We start from the raw sequence: 12,335 nt of genomic DNA, 5'->3' as shown, positions 1-12,335 counted from the left end.
TCTGTTTGCCTTTTAATTGCTAGAAACTTTATGATGACTGATAGTTAAGAATGTATGTTTAATTGTACAGCACTTTGGTCAACTTTGGTGTTTTTAAATGGATTGGACTACAACATATAGAGTATCGCAATATTATGTTTTGTCATACTGCAACGATTCTCAAAAACACTGTATTGTTTAATTTTATTTTGTTTTGTAATGTTTTTTTTAATAATAGTTTACATGCAAAGATTACCTCAGTCAATACTGCAAAGATATGCTCCCTCTAAGAGTATGTGCCCTCTCAAAGAGGTGCTATAATGTTGGATGTTACAGGGGCTGTGATAAATGCAAATGCAGATCCCACTGCTGTGATTGTATAAAAAAGTCAACCTTTTGAGTGGTGTGTTCTTTCCACTATGACAGTTTTTCTAAAATTAGATTAAACAAATCGCAATATATTGAACTGTAACCCCCTGTATGATGATGCGTATTGTATCGCCAGATTCTTGCCAATACACAGCCCCGACTGGCTGTCTAGTCTTTGCCATCAACAATTACCTAATAAGGATGTTAATGAGTTATTCAAGTTGTGGTTTTCTTTTTTTCATTAAACTTTGTGCCAAACCAATTTTCTTTGCCCTGTTTGAATTGCCTCACCTGAGGTTTGAGGGATTCTTTCTCTTTACCGTAAGATGCTGATTCACTGAACGGTGATGTCAGTTTAGTCTTCACTGTTAAGCAACTCTCAAATCTCCAATCATTCCATAGCCAAACTATGACTGCCAAACCATTTACACAGAAATACTGTAACATACTGTAAGTACCGAATAAAGTTTCTGTTTTAGTACTGCTGCACGTTTACTTTCTCTTTCTATATCTCTCTTTCTTAATACACAAACAAGAGCACAAACTAACCAGCAACAAAAACTGGAAGAAAGAAATCTAAGGAAGAGGGTGTCGTTGTACTGCTGAGGATGTTTGATTGACAGCTGATAAAAGTGCAGTACAGGAAAATGTACACTGAGTATAAAAACACTTACAGTTATTCACACATGCGTATACGATGCTCAAATCATATAGCACACTTATTTAGACCACACTTTGAATGAACAGGGTTCAGATTCTATAGCATATCTAAATGCATTAAATTTAAGCTGAAAAAGCGGAATATTTAATTTAAAAGTGACTACTTTTTCAGATCCTAAAAAAATATATAGTGGCACAATAATAGTGGAAAGTTATTTTGGGATAAAGAAAAGCTGAAAAATACAATAAATTGAATTCATACTTTCCATTTTTGCCCGGCTGCCATGGATAAGAAAACCAGGAACCCAGACCATGACTAAAGTGGAAGGGTATCATATAACCGAGCCGTCTGCTTTACAAATGAAGCTTTGTGTGTTTGCATGTTGCTCAGCTACAGAACAGCAGCAGGGCCGGCGAGTCCTGTGCAAGACAGTTTGGAATATGGTCACATTTCTGCGCAAAGAAAAAGAAACATTTTGCAAAGTGCAGACCCCCTTTGCTCGGTGGAAACTGCCATAATCATGTTCTAAAAATACATTTGTGTCGATCTCTGAAATTATTGCTGTTGGACATCTTCTGGTTTTTTGATGAATGAAAGCGGTGGCGCCGAAGGAAATGGTGGAGGGAAGTGGGTTATACTTCACTATATGTCACTATTTTTGTGTAGTAACCTCGCTGTAACACTAACACAAATACATTCTTGGTCATGATGTCTCGCTGAGGTCCTTGTGTTGGAATTTTTAATTGCGAGAGCGGCATCATGGGAAAATGAGCAGCCAGGCAATTTTAGGCAACAGTCGATGTTTGTCTGACTGAAGAGCTGTAAATCACGTCATCTGGTATCACGGGCCACAGAGCAGAGCGGTGCGAAATAAGACAGTAAATAATTGAATAGTTACTTTTCTTTCTTTAATCAAGTAGGACTTTGTGTATATTTACTATTTTCAATGTGTCGTCAGAGTGTTGTTTTATGGAATAGGTTTATTTATTAATCCACATCCATTATAGAGATGAAATTGAAAAGTACTGTAATATCAAAACACTATAAAAAATGGAGAGACGTGAAATACTGGGTGTCTATCCTATACTTTTTAATTAGAAGAATTGAGCTTGATGTCTCCATCAGTTTCATATTGAATAGATTGATGCAGGAATGAGTCCTAAAACCCGGAAATGAGTTCAAAGCATTTTAGCACTTCCGGTTCCCCTCGTCTGGAAGTCAGTGGGTTTTCAGTTAGATGCCTGAAATAAGGTCAGTAAATATCCCACTTGAGAATTTTGAAGCCTTTATGTGTCTTAAAAAAGGCGGTTGCTAACAAGTGGCTAAATTAGACTACAAAATGTCATGACGCCGACTCGTCCGCTCTTATAGTGTAGTTGTTTATACTTCAGTCATGCGACTGTTGTGTAATTTGTTTATAGCCTAACGTTATCTTTTTACTTCTGACGATTGCATTTACGCTTCAACAATCATAAAAGTGGTGTTCATTTGTGGAGATAATCTTACGGAACGAAACGTGTAAGTGTCATAAATGTTTGTTTGCCACAGAGCTTATTTTCAATAATTCAAAGCCCAATGGAAAAATCCTATTGGCTTTTTGTCCAGACTTCCAGATTGGCCTACAAAAAGACATCATCCCTGGAACACTCCATAGAAAAGGGTCATAAAATGATGCTCTCTTTGGTTAAACTGTGACTCAGTAGCCTTTAAACACACATCATTTTACTTTATTATTAGTGTCCACAAGTTAAAGAACTTCTTCTTGAAAAGGGAATACTCATTACTGTTTCCACCCCTGGCAGTAATCCATATCTTAACACCTGAAGGTTGGTTGGACTCCCTGTGTGTGTCTCTCTCTCTCCTCTGTCTTTCATCCTCTATCTAACTATCTCACTCTCTTTCTGCCTGTCTCACTCTATCTATTCTGGTCCGTCTCTGTCTCTAAAGTAATCGCCAGCTGTATGCGTTCAGACACTGCTATGGTAACAGCCGGAATAAAGCCCAGTGTTAGAATCATTATGGCGCCATGCTGATGAGGCTCTCAGTGTTACTTCCACTCGGGAGGCATTCCAGGTGTACCGCCACTCCCTTGGAAATTTTTAATTATAGCTGCATCTCAATCTGTAATTGCATTTTCCCTCTATATTGTATTTCCCAGAAGCTCCTTGATTCCGTCATTGTTGACTGGGCATCATACGTATGTGGTGAGTAGAGTTGTTCTTCTCTGATGCCAGAATCGGTTTATAAACAAGTTTACAAGGCTGACTTATGTGCTCTTACTTAAGACTGGAAGTTTCATTTTGAATTGACATTTTGGTCGTGAGTGATTACCCAGATTTCAGTTCAAATGTATTACACATTTTAACCAAATATCCAGAAAAAAGAAACAATTCTAATGTGCAAATATTGGTACGTCATGATTAGGGCTGTCAAAGTTAACACGATAATAACGCGTTAACGCAAATTTGTTTTAACGCCACTCATTTCTTTTAACGCATGTTAACCATGTCATACTAGCTCTTCGCCAAGGAGGCTAAATAACGCTCCAAACTTGTGGTCATTTTGGCGAGGAAAAAATCTCACGGCCATTTTCAGAGGTGTCTCTTGACCTCTGACCTCCAGATATGTGAATGTAAATAGGTTCTATGGGTACCCACGAGTCTCCCCTTTACAGACATGCCCACTTTATGATAATCACATGCAGTTTGGGGCAAGTCATAGTCAAGTCAGCACACTGACACACTGACAGCTGTTGTTGCCTGTTCGTCTGCAGTTTGCCATGTTATTATGTTATGATGTTATGATGTGAGGGTTTCTGGACAATATTTGTTATTGTTTTGTGTTGTTAATTGATTTCCAATAATAAATATATACATACATTTGCATAAAGCAAGCATGTTTTCCCACTCCCATGTTGATAAGAGTATTAAATACATGACAAATCTGCCTTTAAGGTACATTTTGAACGTGTACAAAATGTACGATTCATTTGTGCGATTGGCAGCCCTAGTCATGATATATTTGCTAAGTCTGCTTTTATAAATGCACTAACATTTCCAAATGAGCCAAAGGTAATAAGTGTTTTGCAATATTTCAAGTTTGTTTCTAACTTTGGGCGTTTCCACTCAGGTTTTCTTTATGCACAAACTGAAAATGCACACAAAAACAGGTGAATACATTGATTGTTAGACATGGTGCGAGAATTGAAGTTGTGAAAATAACATTATACAAGTCTTAGTAACTTCAGGAACACCCTGCCACCTCAAAAGAGATGAGTTTGAGTTAATATTCTGAATAACTGGACTCCAGAACTCACATTATATATTTTTTTTAGATGCAAAAGTGTTTGTGTGGAATTGTGTAATTAAACATACTTCATTCATCATCGCCTCATTCGTTATTACTTCATCTATCCATTTTCTAGGTGTATGCTGTTCAGGGTTACAGGAGCTGGGGACAATCCTAACACAAACTCAGGGAGAGGCAGAGTACAGCCTGGTCACTGTGTCTATGTAGTTACATTTCAGTATTTCTGAAAGAATATGGTACAAAAAGGAAGAAAAGCCTCACTATGCTGCCATCTAACATTTAGAATTTTATTATGCCCCCTATAAAACCTACTAACCCTTTTCCTTCCTCAGTCACCTAGAGGCCAACAAGCAATTTCCAAAATGTGTGTTGTAGTTGCAAACAGGCTGACAGAGCGAGTGTAATCATTCTGTGAAGTCTTAATGACATTTGACGCACTTCCTGTGCTTGTTGAAAGTCATCCAACAGCGGCACCAACAAACTCAAGAATAGCACAGAATTATCATTAGGAGTAGGACTAATTTTTGAAGGCTGTTAAGATGTAATGAAATGCCGTTTAAATTAGATTTATTTTTCATTCAAATATAGGACATTTTCAAACGTGACACTGCCTAAAAAAACCTTAGCTTTGGTTGTACTGGAGTGTTTATGTCTTATGTGATAGTCTAAATGGTGTTTTTTTTACTCTGATAAGATGAGAAGATACAGACTGAATAAATAAGCCATCACCAAACCCTATCTATTGATTTAATTGTGTTACACAGGAACAATCAGATGAAGTAACCTTTACTGACGTGATCCTTTACGTCAGCTTATCAGTGGCAACGGTAAATAAATTAGAAACAACAATGATGAAAGTGAATAGAAAGAGCAAGCAAAGAGCCAGTCCTGAAGGAAGCTCTCAAAGATGGCATCACCTGATAGCTTAGTCTTAAAGCTGGGCAGCTTCTGGTGGCGCTCGTCTGCAGTTATCTAGTTCAGTTGCTTCTTGTGACCCTTCCACCCCCCCACCCCCACTGCAGCGAAACAGAACCCTGCCCTACATTAGGGTGGGGGGCATTACATCAGCCTAGCTTAAGGCCACGGTAAGTGTGGATGTGTACGCTGAGTCAGGCTGACATCATGCCGGACTTTCATCCGCCTGGTAGCAATGGCGCTGCCCTCCTCTCATCGACCCCCCACATTCTTGTCCTCCTCCTCTCCCACCTGATTGCTTTCTTCTTGGACTCGGAGGCTTCCATCTGTCAGCAATCATCTGCCCTTCAAACCCTGGACTGGGCCATTGTTCGCCAATTGGCCCCACCTGCCAGCAATCTTCCCCATAAGGCAGCGGCGCTGGTTCCGAATCGGGCCCGCCATTTGTTTCCCCTCCGATGCTAATCACCTGTTTGTTGTGAAAATCTTACAGTACATGTCAGGAGACACTGTGCCGCTGTGTTTTGGGGCTGAAGTTAAACGGCGTAATGATCTGGGTCATGATGGAGACTGCTTGAGCTGAACGACTCCAACTTGACCAGCTGATCACAAAGATAGCTCCTAAATGGCAGAAACTTTTTTTTTTCTTTGCAAACACAATAAAACCTGATGTTGTTTCTCCATTTTATATCACATACATTTTGATTAGGGCCGTCAAAGTTAACACAATAATAACGCGTTAACGCAAATGACTTTCAATGACACTAATTTCTTTAACGCACGATTTTTAGGCTCTAGCGAGCTCAGTTTTAAAGCGTGTCGCGAAGGAGGCTAAATAACGCACCAAACTTATGCTACATTTTGGCGAGAAAAAACTGTCATGGCCATTTTCAAAGGGGTCCCTTGACCTCTGACCTTAAGATATATATATATATATACAGTATATACTGTATATCTTCATCATAAAATTGGCTCCCTATACTCTTCAATGTGTTATAGTTTCATTCACTTTAAGAGAGCAAGCACAAAAAGAAAGAAATAAGAAAAAAAAAACATAAAGCTATTGAATTTATAACAAAACACAATTCCATTTCCCACAGTTATTCCACACTGGGAATCTATTTTGAGCAGTCAAATTACTGCAGTGTGTCCAAATTAATGCTGCATGCAAAGAAACACTTCTCCTTTTACCCCAAAACCCACAGGTATTGGGTTTGGATATCCCACTTGGCTGAGGAGGAACCAGCAGAACCATGCTCCGAAGGGTTACGTCATTAAATGAGCACCGACCGAGGTGCAGCTTGTGGCCGTCTATATCATGGAAGAAACGGTGTTAAGTGTACGGTTGTGGGTTTGAGCTATGTCGTTTACAAAGGGGGAGGGGGGGATGAGCTTTGAAAGAAATTAGCGTTTCTCATCTTTTGCATTTGTATGTATTAAACTGTACATTTCATTACATGCCTGGGAAAGGAAGGCATTGTGGGATATTTGCCAGCCTTGTGTGTGAATAAGACCTCAAATTCCCATAAAATTAATTGCTCTAATTTGCATTTCTTTGATATGGAAATTATTTCAGATGCCTACATCTTGACCACAGCCAAAGATATGTTCTTCTTTTTAGTACATTGACTCATTTTACAACTAAAAATAACTCTAATTATTATTAACACATAGTGCTCCTGACGTGCATCTGTTTTTCTTTTCCTTCACTGGCACCACTCACTTCACATACGCTCTACCATGACATTATTCTGCTCACAGACTTTGAAGTAGCGCCCATATCTGAAGGTTTTGACTTTCCCACATTTTATAACAAAAACCTACTCATTCCTGCGCTTTGGTGAGCATGGTCAGCGTGATGCCAAACAAGTAAAGCCCCAAATAATGAGGAAAGTGTATTCGTAAAACTCGCTAAGCATCTGGGAGTGGTTGAGTAGGACGAGGCATCATCAAGGCGTCTTTGGCATGGTTCGTCTATGTTGGAAACACATTCTTTCCAAAATCCAGAACAAAAACAAAACAAGTGCTCCGGCAGTACTACAGGCTCACTGGGAAACACCACCGTAAACAAGTCGCCTCGTGTGCATTAGCACAACAAGCAGCTCACTGTTAAAACCATGACCAGAAACGTCTCAGGGTTTTACAGGTACAATGGTTTTAATTTGGAAAGTGCCAAATGCCATTTCTTGAGAGGAAATTAACCTTGATCACATTTGTTTTGGTAAATTAATCTTAACTGCTTAATGCTTGCCTCCTTCGCCGCTGGAAAAACTAAGCAGGCTTAAAGTATCCATTATGAAATGGTGTCTGACTTTTATCAGTTTAATAAAAAGTCTGGTAAAATCCTCCCCAAGAGGAATGAAATGGTGTGCATAGCATTAAACTGGATGATTCCAGAGATTTAGTGGGTATTTCTGGGATCAGGGGATGTATTTTAAGTCCCCTTTGGAAATCCTGTGATGATTTTGGAGCAATGCATAATATCAGCGGTAGTCCACTATCTAGATAACACAATACATGTGCGCTAAAGCCTCATTTATCCTGGCAAGTCCATGCCAGTAGTCTGTGAAAGAGGCTGTGATGGTGTGGAATCAAGAAGCATGTGGATATGGGCTGAGTAAATCTACTAAAGCAGTTAAGAGTGCCTTGCTCAAGGGCAACTCAGCATTAAAAGCTGATGGAGTGGAAAACCCACCCTGTTCCTATCCCCTACTCTGATTTTCCTAGTTGCTCCACGAATCTGACACACGACCTTTAAAGTTACAAGCTGTCTTTTCTTTCTATCATTACGGTATAATGAATGATCACTGAGCAGAAAAGTCATGTCTTTTTTTGTACTGCTTGTTTTTTCCTGTGTGTGTCTATAGTGCACAGTCTGTTTATGTTTACGTGAACAATCTGATTGCTTGGCTGTAAGTACCTGTTGTATAATCCGCTGTTAATCACTGGAACTCTTTTTCTTAGACGGTAATACGTTCCACTCAGTAACTCAGTTAGCAGATGCCCGATCCTATCATATCCTGATAATGTGCATATGTGTTGTTGTTTTTTTTCAGGCACTGGATCCAATCATTATCAAAAGATATTGCAGAGATGAATTCCAAAATGCTTTTCATATCCATTTGGGAAAATGTTTTCCTTGAAATGAACGAGTGTGGTTTCTCTAAAATATAGTGGACCTGACTGCAAAATGAAGTAAAGCACTACAATCACTGTATGTTGCAATCATCATTTTGTTATAACAGATGGCAACTTTTTTTCCAAAGGTTGGACATTTCATTTTAAGAAAATCTTATTTCCATTTACAAAATCCAGTGCTTCGGGGATGGGATGAACCAACACGTTCTCATCCCAACTTGTCACCCTAACCCCTCGGCGTCACTTTACGATCGCAGTAAACACGTGCTTAACGCTGTGAATTAAACAAAAATGCTTACTTAGGTTCAGGCAACAAAACCACTGAGTTTGGTTTAAAAAAAAAAAAACAACATGGTTGGGCTTAAAATGCCTACGTTTGTAAGTAAAAGTGTGACTTAACATTGTGAACACAGGACACGAACGAAAAGCTGATTGTGACGTGAAAGTAGGGCTGCACAATTAATCGAAAATTAATCGCGATCACAATTTGGGCTTCCCACAATTAAATGAACATGATTGCCTGAGATATTGATGTTTAAAATGGGCGTTCTGCTCATAGACAACTGCAGCATATCAAATCAAGTGCTTCCTAAACTCAGTGCTTAGTAAACAGCTAGCCATCAGCTGCTGATCGAGATGTTTTGGCTTCACATTTGGGTATAGATATTATCTATACAACCAATGTGTTTATGGTTAAATTAAGAGCATTAAATTGTTTATCTAGCTCTTCTTGTTGCTAATTTTGCACCAGATTGAAGGATTTGACTTTAAAATGTAGTTAACAAAAGGGGTAGGGTAAATATTCCTGAACTTTTTCATATTGCAATATATATAGCAAAACAAATATTGCAATGTCAGTTTTTTCCAACATTGTGCAGCCCTGATTTGTACATTAGCAGGGATATAGCACAGCATGGAATTGAAAACAGTGCTCTGTTTATTTTAATGTGAAAGTGCAATAAAATATGTTGTCGCATTGTGATTATCATTTTGGCCATAATCATGCAGCCTTATGTGAAAGTGAAACTAAACACACAGGACACAACAGTGGTTTCCTGGATGAAACCCTGTGCTGCTGGACCCATCCAGCGCCACTCCCACCAGCCCAGGATGTCTTTTTTCGCTCTTTAAACTACATCATCACACTTCCGGCGCCCTTTCTCTGAGCGTTTAATACTGCCACAGACGGGTTTACAGAGTAGTTAATACAGGCGCCAAAGGGCGCCCTGTGTGTTGGTAAGAGTCGGTAATTTACACTCTGGAAATGAGAATAGGCTGGAATAAATAACCACTGCTGATTTATTAGAAAAACAGAAAAAGAACTGGCTTCAATGAGTCAAATTAAATGGCACCTGTGTGCGTCATCATGAGACGTGTGCTAATTCCCAACACATCCTTTTAAGTAAGATATTGGCGTTGAAAGCTGCATAACAAAAGGCCCCACAAGTCTCAAGGAAGTGGAGCAAGCAGATAACAACCACGTGGCTCTGAAAGCTTTGTCCTCCACTCCAGCCTGCTCACACCCAGGACCTTCTGACCCTCTGTGCTGCGGAGGGTGGGATAATGAGAGTGAGGGTGGATCAACTTATTCATTGCCTTTATCATGACCTGCCATGCTGCAATCTTAAAGATACACTTATCAAAGGGCTGGAGAAGTTAAAACCTCTGTCACACGTCTGTTAATCACTTGTGTAAAAAAAAGGCCCCAAAATAGCCAGAGGCATTACGAGACTAGAGGAGACACTAGAGTAGATGCTACATCATATTTTGTAGTCTGCCATTTCTGATCCAAGAATATGAGCCTACTCGCAAAGGAAACTATATTTGAAAATCTATTTTATTATTTAATTTGGGCTTGCAAATACATTTTTTTATACCGTCTTCCTTTCCTTCTGTAGTTCGGCCTCACACTATTTATAGAAGCTTCATTTGTTTTAAGAGCTTCTTTGCCACACAGCCTCCTCCAGTCTCACAACAATCAGCTTTTTCCGTGTGTTTTGCTCAAATTTCCGACACACTTTATGGTTACCCTTAATGACCTGATTATTTGTCTTCCCATATCAAAAACAGATTTCGACCCAACAAATTCTTTCCCTTGGAAGTCAACGGGTGATTCCGTTCAGGCTGCTTCTAATCTCAGATGGGTTATTAAGAAAGAAAGCGCTGGTATCAATTAAAAAGCACTACAGACTTCACACCAAGGGGAATGTGCTTTGATGTAGCTACTTATCGCGGGGAACTTGTAGCTCGTGCCTTTTATTTATTTGGTTAAAATATCTCACGCTTATAGCAAGCTACCCAAGCCTGAAAGTGACTGTATCCTCTGTATTTCTACAACTTGTACAGTATATTAAGACAATTCAGCTACACACTGACACATTTCACCGCACAGGCAGCAGCAGGATGCAACCATTTCCGTGTGAACCAATAAAGAAGCATGCATTTCTGAAGTCCTCCATAAAAGACATCAATTAAGAGCATGAATCATTATTTCCTCAATGCCACCGTTGCCCATTAAAGACAGGGATGGAGACAAAGAGGCTTCCACAGCTGGCAGGAAGCAAACTGATAAAACCAACATGGCAACCCAGAGTCTGAAAGCCACCAGGCTCTACTGTACATAGCACCTCTCGTGCAGTCCTGCTGAAAGATCTACCAAAGCCTGCCAAGTTTGATAAACATTACATATGTATTATTCACTGCTGACAAGAAGACTCCACCATGGGTGTTCAGACTCATGTTACAAAGCTGAATGGGGGGTAATTTGAATGGCACGGTATTGTATGTGTTACTCACCAGCCTGTTTGATTGTGCTATGCAGCTTTATGACAGAAGATCTAGATGTTGATCTGTACATCGTCACAGAAAAGGTCAGTAAATTTGATCACATTGAGGATTTTCTGGTAACTATGAGAGGAAAACACTCGTGGCTTCAGTTCTGCATGGGCAATTTGATTTCCATGCAAATTTCAATTCCTTGCATGCAAATCATGGGCAACCCCTTGCTGGACTGAATTACAACAACTGTCCAAACACAGTTAAACAGAAACCATTCGCAGGGGGAAAAACGGAATCCCCTGTTAAATGAACTAAACTGCTGACTCTATAATAAACAAAGGTAGGTAAGGGCCAAACATTGCACGAAGGTGCTTGGAAAGAATGCTAACATTTAACAACCTGCAGTGTGTGTGTGTCTTTTTTACCCCAGCCTTCCCGTATCTGAAGTGAGTGCCACTGGATTGTGTAAACACAGAGCAGTGGAAGCCTCTCAAATGCCACCAGATCTGGAGCCATACACTCTCCCATTCCTCCAAAGGATTGAAGGAGTTGCAAGGAGGGGTTGTTTTCAGGCACCAGAAGTGGAAAATCCAACAAGGAGGCACTCCTTGTCGAGCGCGTAATGAGCAAAGAGCAGTTGTTGTATATTTTGGGGGGCTGCTGGAAATGTGTAGGCGAGGGAATCCCCCGGTGCTTTCAGAATGAGAATACTTCCTAAGATGCTATTTCAGCGATGGTATAACTAAAAACAGATATCCAGGCCTACTATCAGTGATCAAATCTTTTCAAAAAACTACATCAAAAATAAAAGCCATTAAGGCCCTCCCCGTATACACAATATACCAAACCTGCCAAAGACATGCAAGAATCTGAAGTACATTTTGAGTAGAAGATTGCCATGCAGACCCGAAATAAAGGACCTATTCATGACCACAGAAAGCAAATATAACCTACAAACTGCCATGCTTTGGGTTGAAGCCTACATCTCGCCACAGCAGGAACCCGATCTCTAGACATCACCTAGACATGTCATCACCTGTTAGTATCCATATCTAAAGTACACATTTGGTATAATTTAGTTTCCTCTGTCATTGTTTCTGCCACATGAGTTGGGTAATATTTTCTCATGATAAAGAGCTAAAAGTCAGAGAGGGCAGGTAATGCAACTGGGTGTGATTATGACTGA

The sequence above is a fragment of the Sebastes umbrosus genome, chromosome 5, assembly GCF_015220745.1.
Source record: "Sebastes umbrosus isolate fSebUmb1 chromosome 5, fSebUmb1.pri, whole genome shotgun sequence".
NCBI lineage: Eukaryota > Metazoa > Chordata > Actinopteri > Perciformes > Sebastidae > Sebastes > Sebastes umbrosus.
This window is presented reverse-complemented; position numbering follows the sequence as displayed.